The sequence below is a fragment of the Ovis aries genome, chromosome 7, assembly GCF_016772045.2.
Source record: "Ovis aries strain OAR_USU_Benz2616 breed Rambouillet chromosome 7, ARS-UI_Ramb_v3.0, whole genome shotgun sequence".
NCBI classification, from domain to species: Eukaryota; Metazoa; Chordata; class Mammalia; order Artiodactyla; family Bovidae; genus Ovis; species Ovis aries.
In genome coordinates, this window is record NC_056060.1 from 42,231,968 (window position 1) to 42,245,842 (window position 13,875).

The 13,875-nt window shown below is 40.4% G+C and overlaps 1 long non-coding RNA gene and 1 pseudogene across 1 annotated transcript in view; one reads left to right on the top strand and one right to left on the bottom strand.

Moving 5' to 3' along the window:
• Positions 1-4,117: 4,117 nt before the first annotated feature.
• Positions 4,118-4,898, top strand: LOC114115720 (cleavage and polyadenylation specificity factor subunit 7-like; annotated as a pseudogene).
• A 2,954-nt stretch (positions 4,899-7,852) lies between these two features.
• Positions 7,853-13,875, bottom strand: part of LOC105615691 (uncharacterized) — a 56,821-nt gene continuing 50,798 nt past the window's right edge. The window contains exon 3 of the long non-coding RNA XR_006060374.2: positions 7,853-8,398. This is a non-coding gene — a long non-coding RNA (uncharacterized LOC105615691). The remainder of the gene's footprint in view (positions 8,399-13,875) is intronic.

Here is a 13,875-nt window from a genome sequence, read left to right on the forward strand (position 1 = left end):
TCTCTTTCATTCTCTTTAATATAGAACAGTATCTCTCCATCTTTTCTTTTTTCTTTCCTGACACTGACATTTTTTTTTTTAGTTTTTTATTTTTAAATTTTAAAATCTTTAATTCTTACATGCATTCCCAAACATGATCTCCCCTCCCACCTCCCTCCCCCATAACATCTTTCTGGTCATCCCCATGCACCAGCCCCAAGCATGCTGCATCCTGCGTCAGACATAGACTGGTGATTCAATTCACATGATAGTATACATGTTAGAATGTCATTCTCCCAAATCATCCCACCCTCTCCTCTCCTCTGAGTCCAAAAGTCCGTTATACACATCTGTGTCTCTTTCCTGTCTTGCATACAGGGTCGTCATTGCCATCTTCCTAAATTCCATATATATGTGTTAGTATACTGTATTGGTGTTTTTCTTTCTGGCTTACTTCACTCAGTATAATCGGCTCCAGTTTCATCCATCTCATCAGAACTGATTCAAATGAATTCTTTTAACGGCTGAGTAATACTCCATTGTGTATATGTACCACAGCTTTCTTATCCATTCATCTGCTGATGGACATCTAGGTTGTTTCCATGTCCTGGCTATTATAAACAGTGCGATGAACATTGGGGTACATGTCTCTTTCAATTCTGGTTTCTCGGTGTATGCCCAGAAGTGGGATTGCTGGGTCATAAGGTAGTTCTATTTGCAATTTTTAAGGAATCTCCACACTGTTTTCCATAGTGGCTGTACTAGTTTGCATTCCCACCAACAGTGTAGGAGGGTTCCCTTTTCTCCACACCCTCGCCAGCATTTATTGCTTGCAGATTTTTGGATCGCAGCCATTCTGACTGGTGTGAAGCTGACACTGACATTTTGAAGAATCTGAATTGTTTTATTGAAAATAGCATAGTTCTGGATTAGTCCTAATGATTAGATTCATGTTAAACATTTTGGCAAAACTACTGCATAAATGATATTGTGCATTTCCCCCTGTAGCATGTGAGTAAGAGGTACAGAATATAAATTTGTTCTGTTATTACTGAGAAACAATTTGATCATTTGGTTAAGGCATGTCTGCTAGATATCTTCACCATAAACATGTATATTTTCCTTCTTAATTAAAAAAGAATCTGTGGGGTAAAGGACCTGTGGAGTGATAACTATCTTGTTCTCCAATGAACTTTCACCCAATTGTTTAAGCATCCTTTATTGATCCTTGGCTGAATCAATTATTATCTAAGGGTTACAAAATGATGATTTCTAATGAAATGATTTTGTGTCTATACCTTATGTCCATCTCTGCAAGTTACTCTCTATAAAGAAAATCTTCTCTTTCTCTTGAGTATCACTCAGGGAATCATGGACTTTTAAAATGATATTATTTAGTACATGAGTTTCCAGTAGTCATGTATGGATGTGAGAGTTGGACTGTGAAGAAGGCTGAGCACTGAAGAATTGATGCTTTTGAACTGTGGTGCTGGAGAAGACTCTTGAGAGTCTCTTGTACTGCAAGGAGATCCAACCAGTCCATTCTGAAGGAGATAGCCCTGGGATTTCTTTGGAGGGAATGATGCTATCCAGTACTTTGGCCACCTCATGCGAAGAGTTGACTCATTGGAAAAGACTTTGATGCTGGGAGGGATTGGGGGCAGGAGGAGAAGGGGATGACAGAGAATGAGAAGGCTGGCTGGCATCACTGACTCGATGAACGTGAATGTGAGTGAACTCTGGGAGTTGGTGATGGACAGGGAGACCTGGCATGCTGCGATTCATGGGGTTGCAAAGAGTCAGACACGACTGAGCAACTGAACTGAACTGAGAAACGCTGGGCTGGAAGAAGCACAAGCTGGAATCAAGATTGCCAGGAGAAATATCAATAACCTCATATATGCAGATGACACCACCCTTTTGGTAGAGGGTGAAGAGGAACTAAAAAGTCTCTTGATGAAAGTGAAAGTGGAGAGTGAAAAAGTTGGCTTAAAGCTCAACATTCAGAAGATGAAGATCATGGCATCCGGTCCCATCACTTCATGGGAAATAGATGGGGAAACAGTGGAAACAGTGTCAGACTTTATATTTTGGGGCTCCAAAATCACTGCAGATGGTGACTGCAGCCATGAAATTAAAAGATGCTTACTCCTTGGAAGAAAAGTTATGACCAACCTAGATAGCATATTAAAAAGCAGAGACATTACTTTGTCAACAAAGGTCCATCTAGTCAAGGCTATGGTTTTTCCTGTGGTCATGTATGGATGTAAGAGTTGGACTGTGAAGAAAGCTGAGTGCCGAAGAATTGATGCTCTTGAACTATGGTGTTGGAGAAGACTCTTGAGAGTCCCTTGGACTGCAAGGAGATCCAACCAGTCCATTCTGAAGGAGATCAGCTCTGGGATTTCTTTAGAGGGAATGATGCTAAAGCTGAAACTCTAGTACTTTGGCCACCTCATGCAAAGAGTTGACTCCTTGTAAAAGACTCTGATGCTGGAGTGATTGGGGGCAGGAGGAGAAGGGGACGACAGAGGATGAGATGGCTGAGTGGCATCATGGACTTGATGGATGTGAGTCTGAGTGAACTCCGGGAGTTGGTGACGGACAGAGAGGCCTGGTGTGCTGTGATTCATGGGATCGCAAAGAGTCAGACACGACTGAGCGACTGAAGCGAACTGAGTATGGCCAATGGCAACACTTTTGAGCTGGTTCCTTCAAAGAAGGAGTACTTGGTCACTACCAAGTATACTTTCTGTTTTTATGAATTTGGCTACTTTGATAACTCATATAAGTGGAATCACATAGTATTTGTCTTTTGGTTTTTCCCTCACAACTCGCATCCCATTTCTCATTTTAAAATGTGTTGTTACAGAACTGAAGGAACACAATGCAGATGAAAAGACTGACAGCATCATCAAGTTTCTTACACAGTTTCCAACCTACCAGAAAGATAAATAGTGAACAACAGCAGGACAAGACAGCTCTCCCCATTTTCTATCAGTAGTAATTAAAACTAAAAATTATATCAAGTAAAAACAAAATAAATATGGGGTGAAAAAAATCTTCTAGGTAAATGGCTTTTCCAGCCATTTTCTATTTTTTTCCTTGAATCATCACGTTATTTGATTATCTCTACATTTTAAAAAGATTCCCCAGAACTGCCCTTGAGGTTAAGCACATTTTTTATACCACTGGGCCAGTTGACAAGTGCCCTGCCTTAAGAGGAGAGGAGGATGGGGTTAGGAACAGGGAGAAAAGGCTACAATCTGTAGCCTCTGACCCAAGGCAACATGGCTTTTCAACCCTGGGGAGACTCCCTCAGTGACTGATTAAGAGCTATGTTAGAAATGTTCAGAGAACAAGGAAGAATTCAGTCCAGTTTAGTCTCTCCCCACTGAGCCAGAAGGGTCTCCAGTGCCTCTCCCTCCCACAAGCCAAGTCTCACCTTACATTCCCTGTCTCTTCTCATGTTAGATGCAGCTTGTCTGCAGATGCACGAAGAAGAACCACCCTCAGTGGGCATTGCAGGACTCTGTTGTCATGCCTCCTTCAGCTGGAACCACATCACAGCTTGGATGTGGGAAAAGCAACCCCATTCATTGATGTCCACCTCATAGCCCTCAGACTACAGAAGCAGCAGTACTGAGGCACATCCTCCTGTTCACCAGGAGTCAACTCCAAGCCCCAAAACAACAATGTCCTGCAGGTAATTCTGCATACCTACAGTGGGTGGAATAATAGACAACCTGCTGTCCATGTGAGTGGCTTCTCCTGGTGGACTGCAGGCTGGGTCCTGAGCCAGGTTATTCCCTTTGTAGGACTACGTGATGTGCTGGGGTTGAAATTTGCAGAGGATGGGGCAAATAGCCAGTGGGGGTATGCTGAGGTGGTGGTAGCCTCTGAAAACCCGGTCCACAAAATTACTGGAAACTCTTTCCAGAAAAATACTTAATGGACAAAAAGTGGACGTGGGGTTAGTCACCTGGCAGACCTGTCATCATTTGAGGCAGAGGCTCAGAATGTGAATGCATTTGAGTCTCAAGAGTGGAAATAGGTATAAAGGACCAACGCAGTATTCTAGTAATTCTGATGGTTGGGCCGTACATTGAGAACCTTGTACTCACATCTGCCTGAAAGGATAAACCCCACCATGTGCTGCCTGACTTAAACACTCTCCTTCACTCCTTCACCTGATGAGTCTGGTCTCAGGCCCAATTCTATCCCTACCGCCTCTCTCCTCAACATTTGGAGTCTTCCTCTTCCTTCTGGCATCTCCCACGAGCATCTCCTGCCCCTCCATTGCCTCCTTTTGTAGCTATACCTCCCCCTGGGCCACTCCACCCGCCCTTTACCTCAATCCAGCCTTATTGCCTTCACCAAATGCTACAGTAGGGCCTCCATCAGATATTTACATGAAGGTCTTTGACCCCTCTATCCACCTTGGCAGCCAAGATTTGGGCTTTCGACCCTCAGTGGTGAGTGAAGCTGAATTTGGAGAGATCATGAAGCAAACCAGAGCAATGCCAATTCCAGAGTGATTTCTAGAGCCAGCACAGGGGATTACAGTGACTCGACTGAGATGCTGCACACAGTTATTGCTGTTACCAAACAGTCTCAGGTCACCAATGATGAGTGTTGCTGTGTCCTCATCTCCCTTAAGCGGTTCATGGCACTGAAGCTAAGTCCTACAGTGTGGGTGCCAGCAGGAGCTCTTCCAGAAAAAGACATCTGTTCTGGGAGCAATCGTCTAGCTAGTCCCAAGGGAGCAGCAGGACAGCAGGAGGCGTCGGGACCTGCTTCTTAATAATGATCAGCATGATGGTTATCTCTAAGAAAGGAATCAGGAGCACAAGAGACACCAGAATAGAGAATGGGGCTGCACCTCTGAGAAGGGAATCTGGTTGCAAGCATTTTTTTAAAAGGACTTGTATCTCTTCACCTTCATCAGGCATATTTTGTGGATGTACCTTAGAATTTCAAAGCCCTGGATTCCTCTAAGTGGGAAGAAATACTCCCCTCCATCTTCCTAGAGAAGAGAAGCTCCTCTTTGCCAACAGAGGACACAAGGCTTCATCTGAGGTAGATGGAAGATGACTCTTGTCCTTTCAAGATTAACCCCATCTTCCTTCATTGCCATCAGACTTTTAAATCGAAGTATAGTTGATTTACAATGTTGGGTTAGTTTCAAGTGTATAGCAAAGTGATTGAGTTATACATATACACATATTCTTTTACAGATTCTTTTTCATTATATATTATCATAAGATATTAAATATATTGATAGCTCCCTGTGCTATACAGTATGTCCTTATTGTTTATTTTATTTATACTGGTGTATATCTGTTCATCTCAATCTCTGAATTTATCCCTCCCCCAACTCTGTTTCCCCTTCAGTAACCATACATTTGTTTTCTATATCTGTGAATCTATTTCTGCTTTGTAAATAAGTTCATTTGTATCATTTTTTTTGGTTCCACAAATTAGTGATATATGATAATTTGTCTTTCTCTGTCTGACTTACTTCACTTAGTAGGATCATTTCTAGGTACATCCATGTTGCTTCTTTTTTATGGCTGAGTAATATTCCATTATATATATACATATATACATGTGCACACACACACACACACACACACACACACCCTGCATCTTCTTTATCAATTTATCTGTTAATGAAAATTTAGGTTGTTTAGAGTTACCATCTGACCCAGCAAGCTCACTCCTTGACACATAACTGGAAAAGATAAATCTCTTTTTACAGAAGATACAAGACCCTAATATTCAGAGCAGCATTATTTACAAGAGTCAAGACATGGATGTCATCAGATTTTAATAATTTGGGTCAGCTCTCTGCATAGCTCAAGCAGTCCCTGTGGCAGCAGCAGACAGCTTTCTTACTGGAAGAACTTCAGGATCTCACTAGAATGCACTGACAGGAACGTGTATGGGAGTGGGTCTTGCGTGTGCTGGACGGAGGGAGGTAGAGTGTGAAGGGGAGCATGGCATAGGGAGCATTTACCAACCCAGGAGCACCCTCCCAGGGCTCAGGATCTGACTTCCTGGCAAGGACTCTTAGTAGCTTGCTGGCTGGGTTCTTTGTCGGTTGGACATAAAAATAGCTTACAACAAACGAGGCAGAGGTGCCACAACTGCCTGGATGAAGTGTGGAGAGAAGAGTCGGAGGGCCTCTTGGTGCTGGCTTATGGCAGCACACCGAGACCCTACCCAGTGACTGTGTTCCCCAGGAAGAGGGTCCAGGAGACAGCCCCACGACTGAGGCAACAAGGAACACGCTAGTGAGGGTGGCAGTGGCAGAGGCAGCCACGTCAACACTGTCCCCCGCAGGCCTAACTGAACCCCCTGGCTCACCTGGTTCCAGCGCAGACCTCAGCAGGGGACCCTGGAGCTGGGCAGCGGACAGTCCCTGTGAGTGACATGTCTCACCTCAGGCCCGTGTCTGGCCATCTCTCTGCTTCCTGCCTTGGGACTTTCTCCAAAGGCTGCTTGGTCCACATGGACGTGATGTAGAAGTGTGGGAGTGTTAATACCTTAGGCGAGGAACTTTGGGGAATGAGGTACAAGCAGTGAGTGAATGACCCCTGCCCCCCGCCGCCCTGTCCTGCAGCGGGACAATCCTGGGACACACTGGCCACAGTTCCTCTGAGGACCTGTGATGAGACAAGTCCTTGATGTCCACAGTGGCAAAAACTCTCCCTGTATTGACCTCAAATACAGGCTGCTCTAAAGTCAAAAATTCACCGTGTATCATTCTTTCTCGTATTCTGTCTCCCTGTCTCAGAGCCACACTCCTGCTCCTTGGGGCCACCTCCCAATTCAACTCGACACCCCAGTCTGTGTCTTAAGCTTTGTTTTCCGGGGAGCCCTAAGGTGGTTCTTCTGTGCTCAAACTTGAAGCTCCTAGAATTCATGTCTGGGTAGCACAGTATACTGGGAACCAGTTAGCAGATTATTATTATGTTAAAACGTCCTCATTTGGAAAACATACCCCAGCTTAGCATTAACTGATTATTGGTGATACTGCCAATCTCAGAGCTGCGTTTCACTTTCTCCACCCTAAGCTCATTTAGGGGAGAAGCAGTGTTTTCCCCATACCCCTCACACTGTCCTTGATGGCAAAGCCAGGTAAAGCTCACAATAATTATGTGTGAGCAAACAGGCAGAACTACTGTATTTTATATAAACAGTGGTTATTATTAAAAGCAATAAGGGGGCCTAATTAGGTCCAGCACATCTGAAAGTAATTGCATTGCCTCCTGTAAGCATTTTAGTGTGTCCAAGTGCTTAGTCTTAATTCTCCACACTAACTCTCACTGCTTGTTTGCTCTGCCATTTGCTAAGACCTGCCTTTCCTAAGTTATCATCACTGTTTATTCTGAATCTGTATTTTCAATCTGTAAAACATTAGATGGCTCTGCTTCCACCTTTATCAGGAAAAAGAATATTTCCTGATTTAGATCCCAGATCTTGGGATCTATTCTCTCTCTGGCAGACTCCAAGCCTCACCACTGCAATTTGAAAAGCTTCCAGAATCCCATTTCCTTCACAGATCTCCCTCTCAGGAACACAATATTGCACTGGCTCCAGCCTCTGGAAACCTGGAATTACCCAGAACCTCTTTCCTGAACTCCCCGAGAGGCTATCAGCACCTGGTGGGCACTGAGACCCAGATGAGTTGTTAGATGCTCCTTTGTCCTCAGTGTCATGGTTTTTAAACTAGAAATTCCTTGACATCAAGAATAACACTTTTGTAACTCAGTTCCTAGTACAAGGTCATGCACAGTGAAACACAATGCAGTCTTTTTTTTAATGAAGGTAGAGTCACGGGTAAATTCAGTGAACACAAAAGAAAAAATTTCAAATGCGACATTTTAATACCTAGCAAGTGAACAACATTTTGATTGGGTTAATATTAGAAGGCTCAGTGAGTTGGTTCAGAGAGGTATAATATAATTCTTAATACTTAGAAGCCTAAAGTAATTTAAAAACAGACAGAAATAAGTTATATGTGCTGGAGAGAACAGCGTCACAGAGCCAACTACATTCCTATAAAATTTTGAGTGTTCTCTACGGTATAAAGACAATATAGTAATATCCTAGATGCATCATTATCATTTGTGTATGTTTGTGTCTTACAGCCCTAAAGGGTATCAGAAAAATTACAGAACCAGAGAGGAGCTAAGTCCACTAATCGAATACTTAAGAAATATTAAATATGGATGGAAAGATGGGATTATCTCATTCAACTCCCTGATTTTATACCTTGGTATTGGCAGAAGGATACAGGCCCAGCAATGAGCCTTTGGTATCCTTCTAACACGCTGTGTGAATGCGGGAAGAAAGCTTGTTGATTCTCCTCATCTGCAGGTTTATCAGGAAGCCAGGAAAGGCTTTTAGGGATCTATATAGAAAGGAAAAAAAAAAAAAAACAAAACACACCAAACTGTAAACTAAAGGTTTATGAGCACATACATTCATCATAGGCTGTTTATAATAGCTGGGAAATTAAAAATTACCTGAATTCTAATAGTAAGGTAAGAGTGAAGTAAATCATAAGAGAATTCACAATGGAATATTGTGTAGATATGAAAAGTGTTTTATAAAAAAATTAATACCATGGGAAAAAGCAGTATACTAAATTTATATAGAGAGTATTATCTCACCTGTATAGATATCAATGCCTGGATAGAAAAAAATACAGACAAAAGCATCCAAAATGGTAACTCTGGATAGCATGTATCTTTGGATGCTGGGATGCTGGTGATATTAATTTTAAAAAATAATGTTCTGTACTTTTCATAATGATTTTCTAATGGGAAAAAATTTTAAGCAGGAACATGTAAAATAATTTAAAATATATTAGTTAATAAAAACTATAAATTTTTACATGAAAGATAGTTTTCAATATCTCTGCATCAATCTTTTAAAAAATTTCTTATTGGAGTATAGTTGCTTTACAATATTATAGTAGTTTCTGCTGTATAGCAAAATGGATCAGCTGTATGTATATACATAAGCTCTCTTTTTTAGATTTCCTTCCCATTTAGGTCACCACAGAGCACTGAGTAGAATTCCCTGTGCTATTCACTAGGTCTTCATTAGTTATATATTCTGTATCAATCTTCGAATAAGAGAGGGTACCTGTCGGGAGAAGCAAGACTTTTTCTCATAGTAACATGCTGCTGTGGATAGTTCTGACATGCAAAATACAAAGAGAAGCAACATCATAAAATTTACAGTGAATTTGTAACTCTGACAAGAAAACTGTTAAAGTGCTAGATTTGGGTGTTTTGTTTTGTTACTCTAGGCACAGCATCAGGTTTTCTTGATTTTGTTTTGGGTGATTGTGTAAAATCAAGGTCATTGTGAGTTCAAATCTTCTAAGAAGTAGATGCCAAGATGGGGTAAGATGTGCAAGAGAGGGTAACAGCTGTAAAGCACAAATGGAGAGAGAGCAGGAGAAGGGAGAGAGAGCTTTCAGATGGAAGCAAAGTCTGACTCTCGTGGAAGGAGAATGGGTAGGAAGCTTGGGTGGTGAAAGTCTCAGACTGGGTGTGGCTCCCAAAGAGGTTCAGCCAAGCCAATGGGAAGTTCTTGAACTAAGTTAGCCATTGAAGTTGTCTCTGGATGAAGTACAAGCTGGAATCAAGATTGCTGGGAGAAATATTAATAACCTCCGATATGCAAAAGACACCACCCTTACAGAAGAAAGTGGAGAGGAACCAGAGAGCCTCTTGATGAAGGTGAAAGAGGAGAGCGAAAAAGCTGGTTTAAAACTCAACATTCAAAAAACTAAGATCATGGCATCTGGTCCCATCACTTCATGGCAAATAGATGAGGAAAAAATGGAAACAGTGAAAGACATTATTTTCTTGGGCTCCAAAATCACTGTGGACAGTGACTACAGCCATGAAATTAAAAGATTCTTGCTCCTTGGAAGAAACGCTATGACAAACCTAGACACCATATTAAAAAGCAGAGACATTACTTTGCTGATAAAGGTCCATATAATCAAAGCTTTGGTTTTGCCAGTAGTCATGCATGGATGTGAGAGTTGGACCAAAAAGAAGGCTGACTGTTGAATAATTGACGCTTTTGAACTGTGGCATTAGAGAAGACTCTTGAGAGTCCCTTGGACTGCAAGGAGATCCAACCAGTCAATCCTAAAGGAAATCAACTCTGAATATTCATTGGAAGGACTGATGCTGAAGCTAAAGCTCTAATACTTTGGCCAACTGATGCGAAGAGCTGACTCAGTGGAAAAGACCTTGATGCTGGGAAAGATAGAAAGCAAAAGAAGAAGGGGGCAACAGAGGACAAGATGGTTGAATGGCATCACTTACTCAATGGACATGAATTTGGACAAGCTTTGGGAGATGGCGATGGACAGAGAAGCCTGGCGTGCTGCAGTCCGTGGGGTCACAAAGAGTTAGATATGACTGAGCGACTGAACAACAACATGTTTCTTAGGAACAGAACACATTTGATCTTCATCATGCTCAGTCACTGACTAGAAGCAGCCTGTGGGAATTGTGGTGGTGGTGGTTTAGCCACTAAGTCATGTCCAACTCTTGCAACTCCATGGACTCTTGCAACTCCCAATAGGCTCCTCTGTCCATGGGATTTCCCAGGCAAAGACTACTAGAGTAGATTGCCATTTCCTTCTCCAGTGGGAATTGTGACCTTGGCACAAATGCAGTGGTACATTCAGAGGGGCAGCTAGTACGGCAATAGTCAACTATGCTCATCACAGCAGATATCTGAGCAGCACAAGTTCGGGGCCACCAGAGTCATTAAGATGCATGTTACAAGAAGGAATAGTTCCCTGAGTCTTTAAACACAGAATGAGTGACCTTGACATTTTCTTTAAGTTCATCACTATAGACAGATGTGCCAAGAGGCATTTGTGGGCTGTTAATGACTATCACTTTCTAAATGCCTCACAGATATAGAAATACTGTGTTTATATTTAACTTCTCTAGATGAACTTTGGTTGGGTACAAGCAGCTCATCTATTCTGCTTTACCTGTGGCTTTGTTTTTGCTAATTCTCTATTTCAGGCAAACATAATAAAGATAATAATATATTGTAAATGAAACACCAATTCAGAACATTTCACAGCATTTCCTTTGGAAATATTGGATCAATGGAGACTATAATTACTGGAAAGCAGAAATGCAATGCTGTCATACAAACTGAAGTGTTTCTACTATATCTCTGAGGCATTTAATCAATTCAGCCAAAGCAATCAACAAAACCAGTTGTTTATTGTTGGAATTCCAAATCACCTAATGACAAACTGGGTTTCTTCAGATTTAATTGACTAGATGTTGAACTACAGTGACAACATAAATCAGCATGCCCAAATGGTCTTAAGGTGGCAAGATGGCAAAAAATGCACTATAGCTGATATTAATGATAAAACTCCTTCCAAATATTTTACACTTGAAACAAAACACTATTGCACTGTAAAATGGTCAAAGTTGCCAGGAAGTGTGGATGATATAATAAGTGCTTATTAATTAAAAAAATCCCCTTGCTATGATAACTGAGAGGTAATTGTATATTCAATCTTTGTCTCTGGGATCTTCTTTACCAGAGTGCCTTTGGATTTCTGGGACAGAACAATTCCTATATGCCCTGCTCATGCTATGAGTTCAGTGAAAAGTTCAAAGACTAATTTTTTGTTTGTTTTCTTTTATCATGGTAAGAATATTTCATATGAGATATACCCTCTTAATAAAACACTCATTGACTATAGCTACAGTGTTGATCTCTAGAGCTTATTCATCTTGTTTAACTATGACTTTATGTCCATTGATTAGTAAGTCTCTATTTCTCCTTCTTCCCAGTCCCTGGAAACCACCATTCTATTCTTTGATTTTATTAATTTGATTACTTTTGATACTTCATATAAGCAGATTCATGCAATATTTATCTTCTATGACTGGCTTATTTTACTTAGCATAATGTCCTCCATGTTGTCACATATTGCAGAATTTCCTTCTTTTTTAAGGCTGAATTCAATTGTATGTATATACCATATTTCCTTTATCCTTTCATTTGTCAATGGATATTTAGGTTGTTTCCATATCTTGGCTATTGTGAATAGTGCTGCTCACCCAGAAGTTCTAATAGCTCTTTGAGATTCTGATTTCTGTTCTTCTGGATAAACACACAGAAATGGGGTTTCTGGCTTATACAGTAGCTCTATTTTTAATTTTTTGAGTTATTTCCATGAAATGGGGGCTGCACCACTTTACATTCCCACCAACAGTGTGCAAGGGTTAAAGTTTGTCTACATCCTTGTCAAAACATGTTGTCTTCATAATAGCCATCCTAACAGATATGAAGTGATTTTGATTTTCATTTCCCTGATGTGTAATATCATCGAGCATTTTTTCATACACCTGTTGGCCATTTACATGTCGTCTCTGTGAGAAAGGTCTATTCAACTCCTTAGCCTATTTTTAAAATTGGTATATTAGGATTTTTTTTCTATTGAATTGTAGGAGTTCCTTACATTTTTTGGAGATTAACTGCTTATCAGATATGTAGTTTGTAAATTTTCTCCTATTCCATACATTGCCTTTCTGTTGGTGGTTTGGGGTGTAGAGGAGATTTTCAGTTTGATGTAGTCCCACTTGTCTATTTTCACTTTTGTTGCCTGTGCTTTTGATGTCATATTTATGGAGCACTGCATAGACCAATGTCATGAAACTTTTCCTGTATGTCTTTTCCTAGGAATTTTATAGTTTCAGGTCTTACATTTGAGTCTGTATTCCATGTTGAGCTGATTTTTGTGTGGTGTAAGAGTACAATTTCATTCTTTTGTCTGTAGATATCCAGTTTCCCCAGCACCAATTGTTGAAGAGACTAACCTTTCCCTATTCTATATTTTTGGTGTTCTTGTTGAAGATCAGCTGGCCATAGATGTGTGGATTTATTTCTGGGATCTCTATTCTGTTTAATTAGCCTATAGGTCTGTCTTTATACTGGTACTGCATTGTTTTGATTATGATAGTTTTGTAATATATTTTAAAACCAGGAAGTGTGATGGCATGAATTTTGTTCCATTTCAAGATTAATTTGACTCTTTATGGTCTTTTATGCACCCACGTGAGTTTTAGAATTGCTTTTCTATCTCTGTAAAACATGTCAATGGAATTTTGATAGTAATTGCTTTGAATTTGTAGATTGCTCTGGGTAACATGAGGATTTTAACATAATTACATCTTCCAATCCATGAACATAGTGTGACTTTCAATTTGAGTCTTCTTTCATTTATTTCATCAATGTTTGTAGTTTCACTATATAAATAACTTCCTTCATTAAAATGGATTAAAGACAATCTCTTTAACAAGTGGTGCTGGGAAAACTGGTCAAGAATGAAACTAGAACACTTTCTAACACCATACACAAAAATAAACTCAAATTGGATTAAAGATCTAAATGTAAGACCAGAAACTATAAAACTCCTAGAGGAGAACATAGGCAAAACACTCTCCGACATACATCACAGCAGAATCCTCTATGACCCACCTCCCAGAATATTGGAAATAAAAGCAAAAATAAACAAATGGGACCTAATTAAAATTAAAAGCTTCTGCACAACAAAGGAAACTATAAGCAAGGTGAAAAGACAGCCTTCAGAATGGGAGAAAATAACAGCAGATGAAGCAACTGACAAACAACTAATCTCAAAAATATACAAGCAACTTATGCAGCTCAATTCCAGAAAAATAAACCACCCAATCAAAAAATGGGCCAAAGAACTAAATAGACATTTCTCCAAAGAAGACATATGGATGGCTAACAAACACATGAAAAGATGCTCAACATCACTCATTATCAGAGAAATGCAAATCAAAACCACAA